This window comes from Halichoeres trimaculatus, unplaced genomic scaffold (assembly GCF_033239565.1).
Source record: "Halichoeres trimaculatus isolate MK-OKI-2021-1 unplaced genomic scaffold, fHalTri1.1 fHalTri1_scaffold_16, whole genome shotgun sequence".
Classification (NCBI taxonomy): domain Eukaryota; kingdom Metazoa; phylum Chordata; class Actinopteri; order Labriformes; family Labridae; genus Halichoeres; species Halichoeres trimaculatus.
The window spans coordinates 30,908,908-30,922,886 of record NW_027437194.1 but is presented as its reverse complement, the minus strand read 5'-3'; the positions used below and the strand labels follow the sequence as shown (position 1 = coordinate 30,922,886).

Below are 13,979 nucleotides of genomic sequence, written 5' to 3'. Positions count from 1 at the left end.
GAAAAAAATAGAATTTTTTCATTTTTTAAATCGTCCACAAGGAAAATTTTGAATTAATCGATATATCGCCCAGGCCTATCATGCAGACTGTTCATTTTTCGGGCAGATTTGCAGACAGAATCTGAAGCTTTTTGTTGTCTGTTTTTCATGCAATGGCTGATATGAAAGCAAACAGTCTGAAGCACAGAGTCCTTAAAGTTATGAGTTTAGAGAAAAAAAGCCTCAAAACAATTAAAACAAATCAAAAGAATTATTCCAATAGTTCCCCTTCGGACATAAGGAAATCGAGATCTGTATCACGACTGTCCACAGTTGTCATAGGTAAGTTAGATGTTACATACAATTGGATATGATCTATGTATAGATTCTAGTTTAACCATTCAAAGTTTCCATTTAACCAAACTTTGAAGGTTTTTTTTTTTTATTTTTTAAGACATTCCCCCAGATCTCTCTAGGCCTGCAGTGTTTTTCTCCAGCTGTGAATCTCAGTCTCACCACTTACTGGCCTTTCTGCTTTCTCATGTTTTAATGACAAAAAGAGGACAGCTTTTGTTAAGGTGAGATAAAGCCACATGAAATATTCCATTAATCTTTAAAAATTAAACGGTTGAGTCGATCGTACAAAATTCAAACATTCATGTTTGGGGACATCTTTAAATCTCCTGTACCCAAAAAAAGAAATTATTTTATTCCAGGGATGTATTCACATTTTAGTTAACACCTGTGTTGGCCGATATTTGCTCTGTTGACAGTGTGGAATTACCAGCAAACAGAGTTAATCCTTATCTTGTGACATTTTATCTCCATGAATTGATGTAATTCTTCTGAACTACAGCTGCAGATTTAGAGAGGAGGGACTTCATCAGGCAGCAAATGTCACCTCTTGGACAAACCCTGACTTGTTTTTGTGGTTGAATGTGACAGTAAATAAACATTTCCAGTGTGGAAGTACTGGGTTATTGGTATTGAAATCAGCTGGGGCAGCTGTGGGTCTCATAAAAGCCATGCATAGATTAATCATACTGTTAGTCTTTGTACAGTTTGAGCAAATCCTTAAAATGTTTAATTTCTCCTTCATGCATTCATTTTGTTTGTGATTCTCTAACTTTAATAGTGTGCGTTTGTATGTGTGTGTTTTGCTGTTGACTGGTTTGTGGTTTGTGTGTTAAGGAGAGAGGAAAAGAATCCCATAAAATCCTACTTTGTAAGATAAACATCCTAATCAGATTAAGAAATCTCACACACAATCCATGCACGCACACACACACACACACACACACACATACAGAGACCCCATCAGTATCTCACTGATAATCTGCATTACCAATTACAGCTGATACGCCATGGCTTAACATGAAAGAAGCAATTAATCTGCTAACACCGGTCAGTGGGTCATTGTAGCACCAACGGGCACATTACATACCAACATGGATGGCGCTCCATCTCACATCCAAACGACAGAGATGAGAAATGTTTCTTTGGATTGATGATTATGCTGATCCATGAAATGATCTGTGTGTGTGTGTGTGTGTGTGTTTGTGTGTGTGTGTGTGTGTGTGTGTGTGTGTGTGTGTGTGTGTGTGTGTGTGTGCGTGTGTGCGTGTGTGCGTGTGTGAAGGCAGATTAAGGCAGATTTAGCTGGATCATGTTTCTAAAATCACTAAAAACTTCCACAAACAGACTCTAAAAACCTCCAACAAGAGCTGGCAGGACTATCATCATTGTTAGCAAAGCGTCATCTGCTGCGGCTAATTTATTAATGAGAAAGAGGAGAGGAGACAAAGTGACCACAGATGTAGCTCATCAACACATGGTATAACACTAAAAATGACATGTGTTGTCTTTAAGTTGTGGACATTAAAACGTAAATCAATAGTTCAAATGTAAATCAGCGTTATGAATGAAATGTGAGACTGTGGGATGACAGGAACCATCACCAAACTGTAAACATTTCCAAACACAACAGCTTGTTTGGAGAAACAGAAGGTGTCTGCCTTGCCCCGTGGTACCAGGTCAGTGGCTTGGTTCAACCAGATTTGTTAAACCATATTGGGTTTCAAACTGGCAACTGTCCAGTCACACTCCAAACATGGTCTGCTTGGTTTGAATAAATAGCCTGATCTTCCAGGAAGCCTTAATGAGGGCAAGCTATGGTTTCCCTGATCTAAGCTCTTTTTGACGCAGAGAGCAAAGCTGGGACATCGGAAGACATCAGAGCGAGTGTGTGTGTGTGTCTGTGTAGGAGAGAGAGTGAGGGAGAAAGAGAGAGGGAAATAGGGTTCAAAGTTCAGGTGGGGTCTATGTAAATTGATTATCAACATGTCTTTGCTATATGTGCTAAATGCTTAAATGCTGCTGTCAGTGTGTGCATGTGTGTGTGTGTGTGTGTGTGAGCCACACACGAGGCCTTGCAGAGAGGTGACAATCAGTGAGCCTCAGTTCTTGAGTGATCGAGCAGATGGGCCTCCCATCGCCAACTGTCAAAGTGTCACACTGAGGACTTCACCCAGTCCATTCACGGCTCCAGGACATGTCCATGTGTGAACCTGCATGTCATAGACTGCCAGCCGCAGAAAGACCAGACTTTGATTAATGAAACCAAAGATTTGAACCAGGTTAGCGTTCTGACAATGAAGGGGCAGCAGCAGTTACAGCTCAGGCTTGTTCTCTCTTATTAGGCTTTAAATGGATCGCAGTATTTCAGAGCAACATCAACACTTTATCCTCTTTCTCCAATTTTCCAGTTATCCTCCAAATCCTGTATCCCACATTTTCACACCTCTACATGAAATATCTAAACCACGGCTGCTTAAACCTTTTTTTAAAGAATTTGCTAAACTGACCAGGGGCCAGTGGCTTTTACTGATATATTTATCATTGACTGTGAAGCAACACATGAATCCTCCATATGTGAACCGATTGCATTAGGGATTTCTGTTCAAAAAATAAATAAATAAAAAAAGTCAGTAAGTGTCTCTTGATACCAGATGAGTGGTCAGTTTTCTGTAGTGTTACGTGCAATCAGCAATCTCTGCTTCTGACTAGAGATAGACTGATGTTTTTTTCGGGCTGTTGCCAACACCAATTATCAGTTGTCAGGAAAGCCCATAACCAATATTTGGAGCCGATATTCCTTTGCAGTAAAAGTGAAAATATTGGCGTCAAAATTTGGAATAATACGAACTCCAACACTTAACTCTGTTTAAGCGCCTTTAAGCATATGTTTATGGAACAGCTTCCAGTCTCAGCAGCATATCTTATAAAGTTAAATAAAAACCCAAAAAATAAATAGCTCCCCAAAGTTTTCTGCTGTAAATCAAGTTTTCAAAAAAAAAAAATGGCTCTGTGTCCAACCAATCTGATGATACTATGGGTGGGACAATGCTAAGGACAGAGTAGGAACTACAAACAGAAGCGCAGCTGTATTAAAGCCAAAATTACACAGTCTGAAATTTAATTTCTTGTCAGCTGCAGGGTTAGAAGAAAAGGCCAATATGCCTGAAACTGCTAAATATAGGCCCCAATAGTCAGCCTGGCTGATAATCGGTCTATCCCTACTTGTGACTGAGGAAAATGTTCTTCTTTGGGGGGTCAATATGAGGAAAATGTGTCTGGATCAGGATCTGGATTGATTTCTGGATTTGTTTTTCATGATGTCTTGAAGACTTTTGACTGTATAAAAATGAACTTCAGGTCACGACAAGCCTCTCCAGCCTGACTTTGGACATGCCTGACCTCTGTCTACTTAACTTCTTTAAATGTATTTGAAAATGTCAAATATGAAGGGATGTCCCGATCCTGATCTCAAGTATCTGATGGAGCCAATCTTGGCATCTTTTAATTGATCTGCGCCTTCTCATTCAACCATTTATGGTAGCCATCAATGAGTACAATTTGGTGCTAAACGCCAATGCGTCAGTATAACCGAGCGCACCCAACCTCGTAAAGTTGATGATAAAATAATAAAACAGGGTACACCAATGTAAAACAGCAGCCACTTAGCATTATTACAGAACACATGCACAACCAGACACATCACAGCAATAACATCTGCTGTACTGCACCCTACGGTAACTCTCAAGGGGTATACCATTTTAAACGGTAAAACACAGACGAATCTGTTAGCTTAGCATTAGCAACTCTGTGGCCTCAGTGTCATCAGTGTGGAAATTTATCAAACTGGAACATGAAAACAGGCCATCCATCACATTTATGCATGTGATGGAGGAAGAAGATTCCTCCAGGCCTGGGTGCTCGTCAGACTGGATGGCTGACACCTGGATACATGTGGGTGTGGTCACAGATATGCTCAGCCTAAGTGCAGCCACACTCTCTCTGCTCTTTGCTCCTAAGAAGATCCCATGTGTTTGGGGAAATAATTTGTATTTTGGATTTGTGTGGTCTGGTGAGAGGAGGAAGATTTGAGGAGATTGTTAAATAAAACCATCTTTTGACTTATCACAGTTTTTTGTATTGCTTGATCGTGATAATGCACTACAATCTTTTCCCGAGGCAGTACAACCAAAACATCCTAAAACAACACGCAGCGTAGTTCACCAACAGAGGAAAAGCTGCTCCTCTGTTTCTGAGCTTTAAAAGAGCAATAAATATCCACAGAAAGGGAACGAGAGCGTCCAAGATGCTCTGAGAAGAAGGTGGGACGCAGGGTTATGCCATCTCAGCTGTCCACAGTATGTCCTGTCGTTCAGACACTCCAGCCTCATACAGAAGAGCATGTAAAATAGATCAGTTAACTTTATCAAAACTGCTGGACTAAGTTTAACTAAATGAAGCATAAGACCAACTTAAGCTTATTTTTCGTCATTAATATTATTAAAACACAAAACAAACTGTGCAGCTTCTCTTTCTGAACTCTTTAGCAGAGTTTGTCTGTAAACCTAAGTATTGGATTGAGACTCAGAGAGCAGATATTAAATACTGAGAAAATTGTCTCAGTATCAAGGGCAAAAAATGCTGACAGGACATCCTTAAAATATCACACCCATATGTTAAACATTACATCAGCTGCTGAATATCAACTGATTTTAATACCTTTGGTTATTTAGTCCCTCCTGCAGTGAATCAACAGTGGCTCCTTGCACACTCCCACTTCTCGCTCTGTGAGCTCCACCAATGCTTCTAATTGTAATTGCTTAATCAATGATGCTAAAGATGTGATATTGACAACAAGTGAAAATGGCACGTAATGGGTGCAGAAATAACTGTTGTGGTACAGCTAACTGCTCTTTAAGGAAACCACCAGTGCAATAAAAGGAGCATTCTTTACCATCAATACACACACAATACACCCACACCCCTGTTGATGGATTCTCCTCATGGTCATGTCATGTTGGAGAACATGGATTCTTTACAAACCCACATTACCGGGTTTACAATGCCATCTGGAGTTTCAATCTGTGTGCATTTTGTGAATATTTGATTTTTAAAGAGCAGAGATTGTAAAAACAAATTCTGAGGCATGTCACCAGCTTCACTGGCCTCAGTAATTAAAAATAGGGATGTTCGGTACCACATTTTTTTTCAGACTGAAACCAGTACAAGTACTCCCTCATTCCAGTTCACCAATACAGAATACGGATACCAGTGGTACTTCTGATACATAAATTTTAATTTAACAGTGACAGATTATTTTGACCACAGCCAGCACAGTCACTCTGACATTATGTCCAAACTAAAACACAAACATTTTTTGAAAAGGTAAACTGAAATATCGGCTGCTGGTATCGGCCTGAAACAGATACCTGGTATCAGTACTCATCCATCCCTAATTAAAAACATGAACTATACTTGAAAATAAAACTTTAATATTAACTTTATGTCTGTCTTCATTTCTCTTGAGCACAGAGGTTTATGGATGAGTGTTCACAGCAGGAGCAATAATTTAAAATAGTCACCAGGATCTATAAATGATGAATCAACGAGGCACTGTTCAATTAACTGGGTGCCCAGCTCTCTGAGCAGAGATGTTGCAAACTTATGATGAGCTCATTTGATCCTTAAGAAGTTTACACGTAACCTTACTAATGTTTCTTGAATCAAGAAAATTATTCCCAAAGAGACAGCAAAAAATGAAATCTAAGCAAGTGTTTTTTCTATTTTCTTCGATATCATTTTCACACAGTGTTTTCTCTGGTATAGACAAAGGTTTTTGTCCCTGGTTATTTGCCAAACAGTGCTATTATGTTTAATATTGCAAGGACAAGAAAAAACAAAGTAACTTTCAAAAAAGTTTTACCTATTATTCCAGTTTTCCGTATTCATGATTAGATTTAAAGCCAATATGTACAGCCTCGTCTGTACCAGTTTATCATAAAAAATCAAATGGCCCCACCACCTGAGTCTTTCCAGTGCACAGTGCCTCTTGCCTTGATGAATGATTGATATCAAATAAAACAAGTGATGAAAAATGTGTTTGCACGATTAAAGCTCGACAAGCAAGTTGAAGAACAATTTGTTTTTTCTTTTCATGAAAGAGCAAAAACTGAGGATGTATCAATAAAATATCAACGCAAAGCAATCACAGGAATGATCTGAATCCTTAATGAACATCATGATGAAGCTCCCTTTGTGTGGCTGTAAAGCTGTCCCACACAGTCAAAGTTCACACTGGCAGTGACTTGAGGAAACCAGACCCTGAGCAGTTCATTTCAGGTTCAGTGTTGCTGTGGAGTGGTGCAAGCTGTGGTGCAGGAGGCCTTACATGGCCATATCTCACACTCACGCTTCAGTGTCTCTTTGTTTCTCTCTTCCCCCTGCTCATCCCTGTCACTCTGAGCTATTCCTGGATTCCACACAGAGGTGAAAGGAAACAGCAACGGGTGCAGCCGCTGCTGCTGCTGCTGGTGGGAGCATTGCTCTCTGCAAATAAAACCACTCTCCCTCTCACATCACACACACACTCACTCACACACACACACACACACACACACACACACACACACACACACACACACACACACACACACACACACACACACACACACACACACACACACACACACACACACACACACACATTATCCCTGCGCTAATGACTTTGATCCGTTGACAGTTGGGATGATATTTCCTCAAACATGCCATGTTTCCTGTTACTGCAGATGGATGGCAGAAGGAGTGTGTGTTTTCATATGCGTGATATGATTTCATATGTGTGTGTGTGTGTGTGTGTGAGTGTGTGTGTGTGTATTTGCATGCGTGCCTGGTAAAAACACAGTTGAAAATGAGACAGGGTCAGCTGGGTGGATCTAGGGTGCAGATGGGTCCTTTATTAAAGCCATGCAGAGAAATATTCAAAGCAGAAGCACCAGCTCTGCTATCTACCCTTTGTTCTGCCTCCTCCTGCACCACAGCACGGCACCACTGGGACGCTCCCAACTCCCTGTTGTGCTTACTGGATCCTTGGCAGCCAGCTGCCATATCAGCCAATTAGAAAAGCTTTTACTAAAGCACAAGCCAATTGGATTAGTGCTACACTTCCTTGCCAGATGAGACCCCTTAAATGTGCTGCTCTATGCTAGAATCTGAGAAGTGGTGGGCAGACTCCTGTTTCGCTGACAGGCACCGGGCACCAGAATACACACCAGGAGACATACACACACACACACACACACACACACACACACACACACACACACACACACACACACACACACACACACACACACACACACACACACACACACACACACACACACACTCTGCAGGGTCAACCCATGACATGACTGAGTCTCCTCTGTAAGCAAATGTGTTACTGTGGTCAAATCAAGTGTTCAAACCAAGAACAGAACATAAAGCAGACCAGAACCAGAGCAGCCAATGAAGCTTCATGCTGCTCCTGGGCGTATATAGAACAGACACACACACATTTTGCAGAAAACAAAACAGATGAAGTAGACTCAGACAGACAAGAGGGAGAAGACAGATTTAGGAATAAAAAAGCTTCCTTTTCTTAAAAAGGTGAGCCATATAAGGATAAGATTGTTCTGTGCTGCACAGGTTATCTGAGGAAACATAAAGATTTGTGCCTTGGGAAATAAAAACTGACTGAACTCGTTTCAGAGCAAACTTTGAGGTGTTTACTTTACCTGACTGGTAATGCCTAACAGACTGGAACACATTTAAATTACAATGCAGTGATTTAGTCACTTGCAGCTGTATTCAAATGTCACTCAAACATATTTGTTTTTTTTTTGTCTTCAGTGTGTGCATGTGTTGCAGGTTTCTGCTTCTAATCTTTATACGCCATAAATTTCTAGGGATGGGCAGGTACTGGTATTAGGTATATCAGGTACTGGCCCAATACCAGCCTTTTTTTAAGGTATTGGCACTCATAAAGGCTGCCGATATATTTTACACTTTAGTTAATTTATTATTTCAAAAGAGAGAGAGAGAGTTGTTTGTGTTTTATATTGGACTACATGTCAGAGTGACTGTGCTGTCTCTGATCAAAATGATCTGTCACTGTTTATTGAAATTTTATCTATCAAATTACTATTAGTATCAGTACTTGGTGAGTACTCAAGAGGGAGTACTCATACTGGTATTGGTCTGAAAGAGTGGTATTGAACATCCCTATAAATTTCCATGTAAATTTTAAATAAGATAGTATTAAAACTTGGGATGTACCGATTCTGATCTGTGGTATCAGTTATCGTTGCCCCTCAAAGCTGGATCGATATCAGTGGGAAGAGATCCATGGTGCTGATCCAGGCAGACAGCTCTATGCCTTTTTGTTTTTTTAATCAGCGCTGTTTGCTTCTTGATTTGAAATGTTTCCTCTGATAAACTTGCATTTTTTTGCTGCATTACCAGTCAACTGGGTACAAAAGTTTGCATTTGAAAAGAACTTGTTTACATTCTTAAGAATTGTTTTGATGGTAAACATTTAAATATCTTACTGTTTAAATAAATATTAACTTCAATAATTCTATATACTCATTTTTTGCCTTTTACTCAAAACGTTACCAGTCTCATCCTAAAGTAGGGCATGCAGGTTATTATTTAATACTGGTATCAGACGATACCAAAGCCCAGTTATCAGTAGCAGAACCAGAAAAGCTGGATCAGTGCATTGCTTATTAAAACATACTTAAATTTTAAATATCCAAGTCTTTTAAGTTAACTTTAAATATGTTATCGCAAACCCATTCTTATTTAATCAAATAACCTTTTGCAGTGTAGGGAAAAGACTAAAATCTTTGTTTCCCCTATTTTTCAGTTTATGATTCTTGCATTTCTTGGCAACATGATTAAAAAAGAGGAAATAATAAAATGATTAGGAGATAACAATCAATAAAAAATGTGTCCAAAAATCAGCATTAATGAAAGAAATGTGTCAGCTGGAAAGGATTTTCTAAAGAGACGAGGAGGGAAATAAAAGAAAAACTAAGAGATCATCATTCAAAGAAAGAAATACTGAGAGCGACAGAGAAAGATTGTGCATCGTGCTGGTGTAATACCAGCCTGCACTCCCTCCTTCTCATCCTCTTATCTGCTCAATGCTGATAGAGAGTTCACTGCCGAGTCAATGCTCACCAGAAAGAGTCTGAGAAAGTGCTCACGGTGGCCTGGAGCAGCACACACACACTCAAACCACACAGGTACGCACAGGCACTGACTCTCCCAACCTGACCTACACTCACCTTGTAAAGCTGCCACTGGATATTTGTGCAGGAAAAGACACTAAAGTACACACAAAACCTAAAAAATCTCCAAAAAATACACACGCAGGAATAAGAGTCGATAACATCATCGCTTTCTCCCTTATATGCATTCAGGGTCCATTAAATGCGGCACAGAGGAGCATTATGAAGCCGTGACAAGCAACAACAAGAGGGCTGTGTGTGCCACTCGATACATCAACTCTTTCCAAGAAGGAGCTGGGTGTTAAAACAAAGACACCCCACATTTCTGTCTCGGCAAGGCAGGTGTGGCTGCATGGGTTAAAGGGGATGCCTCCTGCACATGAAGCAGGGTGGAGCAGGGTGGAGCAAACAAAAATAACCCAAAGGCAACAGACCATTAGTCAAGCCTGGAGACCACCAGACGCACAGACCTGATAAACTGGCTCTCTGAAACCTGGAACACGCCACAGTAGAGACCGAATACAGCTTGGTTAGAAGGTGTTTAAATACAGACACAGAAAATTAAAGTGTCCCTTAAGTGCAAAACATGACCTCTAAAAATTAAATAAGCAAGCATGGACAAGACATGTTTCTACCTTTTCTATTTTCTTTTTTATTGTGCTTGATTTTGCTTTGTGTTTGAGTTTTGTCTTTAGTGTTAACCTTCTCTTTTTTGTTCTTGTGCTTTCTTTTTTTTCTTACAGTCCTGTTTTCTTTTGTTGTCTTGCTATCTTGTTTATAGGGGGTCTTGTTTTGTACTTCAGGGCCACAGTGGAAAACAGTTCACCAGGCATTAAAACTGCACAATCTGCTGCCGAGTATGAAATATTTTCGGGTTGCTGTCTGTCCTGTTTTACACGAGTGTCTGGACCTTTGTACACTAACGAGCTGATAGGTTTGCTGCCTTCTTCCAGTTGTTATAAAGCTGATATTTTACAATTCCTCTACTGGTGTAGGTATGCCAACAAGCTGGTTCAGCAAAAAAAGAGACGACACTTCAGCGTTTCCTTCTTTCACCGTCATTCACGCGCTCCAGCACGCGCTCCAGCACGCGCATACAAACAATCAACCCCACAAACAGCCGAAAAGGTAAAGCCTGTGTTTTTCAGGAAATGACTCCAGCTATGTAAAATAGTATCTCAATTACTTACTTTTGGTTCCTTAAAACTGTCTCGCAAAATGTGAAAATATGGGAAATGAAACTACTTCACAACAGAACCTCAGTAAAACATTTTAGATGTTTAAAAGCACTTCAAGAGTAAGAATTATCCCTGAAAATCTTTATTAAGAAAGAAATTGAGATCATGTTAAGGCTGGGGGGGAAAAAGCTCATTGTGTGTTCAAACGATAGATATCTTGCAGCACAGTGCGGAAGTAGGCTATCAGACACCTGCTATAAAAGATGAGTAGTTCAACCGCCACCTCCGACAAGCTCACCTCATTCTTCGCTGTTTTGGTTCAAAGCGTAAAAATATCCTTCTAGCACCTGACTGGAAATGTTCACGACAACACGAGGAGCGTAAACCTTTCGACGCGTGCAAACGGTAAAGTTCTCCTTTTCGCTCTTTGTGAAGTGATAAGCGAAAGTAAACCCCGGGTCAGCAGATAAGGAAACAATAAATGAGTAAAAAGCAGAGACAAGTTGGACTTCAAACCGTTTTCAGGGAAGAAAATTGAGAAATTACAACAAAATCGTCCAAACTCCTGCCGGTAGGATTTTCTCTCTCTCGGGATGACAGCGCTGTTCATGCACGTGAAACGTTCACAAAATACAGCAAGAAATTAAAACCCGAGAACTTACAGTGGTTGTTAGAAGCTGTCTGGGTTAAACTTGCCGCCAGCATAACAAAGAAATCCAAAGAAACAGGAAAAAACGTTCCGAGCTCGTTCCGACAGACGAGAGAACCAATTGGAGCTGTCAACGTCCGACCGCAACGAGGAGAAGACTGCGAGTGCCAACTGAGGCAGCGAGCGCGAGCCCGAAGCCGCCTGCTGGTTTCTCTGCTTTCGCACGAGACTCGAGAAACACGGGAGAGAGCGGTGTGCCACAGATGAATGGTAGAGAGGAGTACGCATGCGCGAACAGGAGCCCGATTCATTCCGGTGGAGTAGGGCTGCAAAAAGGCAGAAAGATGGCAGGACGAACGGGTTGTATATTTGTCAATTTACTTCTGTCTGATTATTTTTCTGAGGAAGCTTCGAGAAAAAATAAAAACTAATAAAGGACACTTACACAAAAAACACAAACTATGACAGCAGGTAAAAAAAAAAAAAAAATAGCTACCAGATGCTTTTATCTGTCGTAATATTAGCTTATTAATAAACCAATTGAAGATACAAAGGACAAAAGGTGACATTGTTTTAAAAATTAATTTAGACTGAGTCTCCACCTTGAGAAGCAAAAATCCGAAAAAGTCTTAAGTGTACAATTTTCAAGTCAATTGCCTGAATAAAATAACGTGCATACCCCTAATTGAGACACCACTGACACTCTGCTGAAAGAATTAGTCCAAGCTGCTTTGAATAAACAAATGAAGAAAAGACAATGTATTTAACTAAATCAAAAGTATATAGGCCTATATATATAAAGTAATCTACTGAATAGCTTTAAAAAAAATGTGATTATTTCTGCTGTTTTGTCTTCTTTGCAAGCACGGCAGAATAAACATAGTATGTTGTTTTGAGAATAATAATAATAAAAAGAACCAGATTTAACAAATTAAAATCCACTTTGCTCTATTTAGTCTGAGTATAATTGGAGTTTATCAAAGGCAGTGAGTAGTTGTAGATCAACATCTCGACCCGGAATCTTGTTCCATCCAGGAGAGGCATTACCCTCCTCCAGACAGCCTTATAAATAATTCAGCAATAAAAGCTTGCCTCTGCCTGCCTGGTTGCATGCAGCACTACAAGCACCCTCTTAAACTACCCGCTGCACGCAGCCTCAATCTATGCAGCCGTCACCATTTAAACAAATCGCGGAAGCAAAATAAAGTTACATCAACATTCTTGTTTCGCAAATGGCAGTGGCGGGTCAGCCGGATCAGTCAGGGATTACAAGGCTTCTGTCAACTATCAATAGCCTCATGTGCACGCGAGAGGCGAGGTGGGGGGAAAGAGGAGGTGAGAGGGGAGGAGCAGACGGTGCAAAGCAGCCAGGCGATGCTGCTGTTTGTCCTGTCCGTGGATCGGAGGAGAGTACAGAATCAACCCGCACGCGACGACCAATTTAATCCACAACATCCGGTGCTAGCACACCGCGTTTGACCTGCGCGCGACGCAAAGCTGCCGAGGAGACATGAACGCAGGAGTGTACACCCAAGATGGAAAAGAAAATTACCTGCACATTGCTCCTGATCCTCCCGCCGTTATTACTCCTCTCTCACTGTGACTATCAGCCCCACCGCTCAGCAGAGTTTAGACAACGGGATTTGTTCACGTGGTTACGCTCGGTGCTTGTAATTGGCGGAGCCGACGGAGAAGCTGCTCGGTCGCACCTGCACGGTGAACGGTACAACATGCAGGAAGGGAGATAGAAGGAAACAGATTGGTGCAGGAAACGAAGCATCCTTAAAGTGGGACCCCCCCGCCCTTCCCCAGACACACTTATTATTGCAGCGTGTGTGTGTGTGTGTGTGTGTGTGTGTGTGTGTGTGTGTGTGTGTGTGTGTGTGTGTGTGTGTGTGTGTGTGTGTGTGTTTCCATACTTAAGCATTAATAATATATAATGCTGAAGTATGGAAATGTTGAAAATAAAAAATAAAACTCATAACTGTTAGAGGCAGAGGCATTTTGTGTTTAATGTGCATTGATATAGCAGACCAACACACCAGAGAGTAGACAGAAAAAACAAATATAGCATCACTTATAGCCTCAGATCTAATGCAGTTATTTTTAATGATACAAGTATACAACTGCTAATCAAAATGTGCCAAATTAGTCTACTTTCAAGAAGACTATTGAAGGGGAACAGTTTTCAAGGACCTGTGTCCACTGACAACATCTATTTTGTGCTGAACTGGGGCATCATAACCACAGTTTAATGGAACTGTATAAATAAATCATGAATCATTTTATAGAAACAGTGTTCTGGCATTAGTGTCCCTTCCTTTGAAACTTTTTTGGGAGTGAATTTCTCTTTGATACAGACCTATGGTGGCCCTGAAATGCAAACCACAACAGCAAACAACTTAACACAATGACAATTAGCTACCAGAAGGTGTATTGGGCAAAATAAGTTGATTGGACAAAGGCACTGTTCATCATTTGACCAGAAAGTTATTCTGTGTGTGTTGTAGGTACGATTTGATTTCATGTTTTGATTGGAGCACTGTC

General features: G+C 40.6%; 1 protein-coding gene across 3 annotated transcripts in view; it reads right to left on the bottom strand.

The window, feature by feature from the left end:
• The window catches only part of strbp (spermatid perinuclear RNA binding protein), a 132,217-nt gene extending 119,083 nt beyond the window's left edge, over positions 1-13,134 (bottom strand). The window contains exon 1 of one of the 3 annotated variants that reach the window (XM_074689684.1): positions 12,985-13,134. The gene's annotated coding sequence lies outside the window, so the exon portion shown is untranslated. Of the gene's footprint in view, positions 1-11,445; positions 11,651-12,984 lie in introns of those variants that run through there. The other 2 variants (XM_074689685.1, XM_074689683.1) reach the window with 2 other exon arrangements.
• Positions 13,135-13,979: the final 845 nt, after the last annotated feature.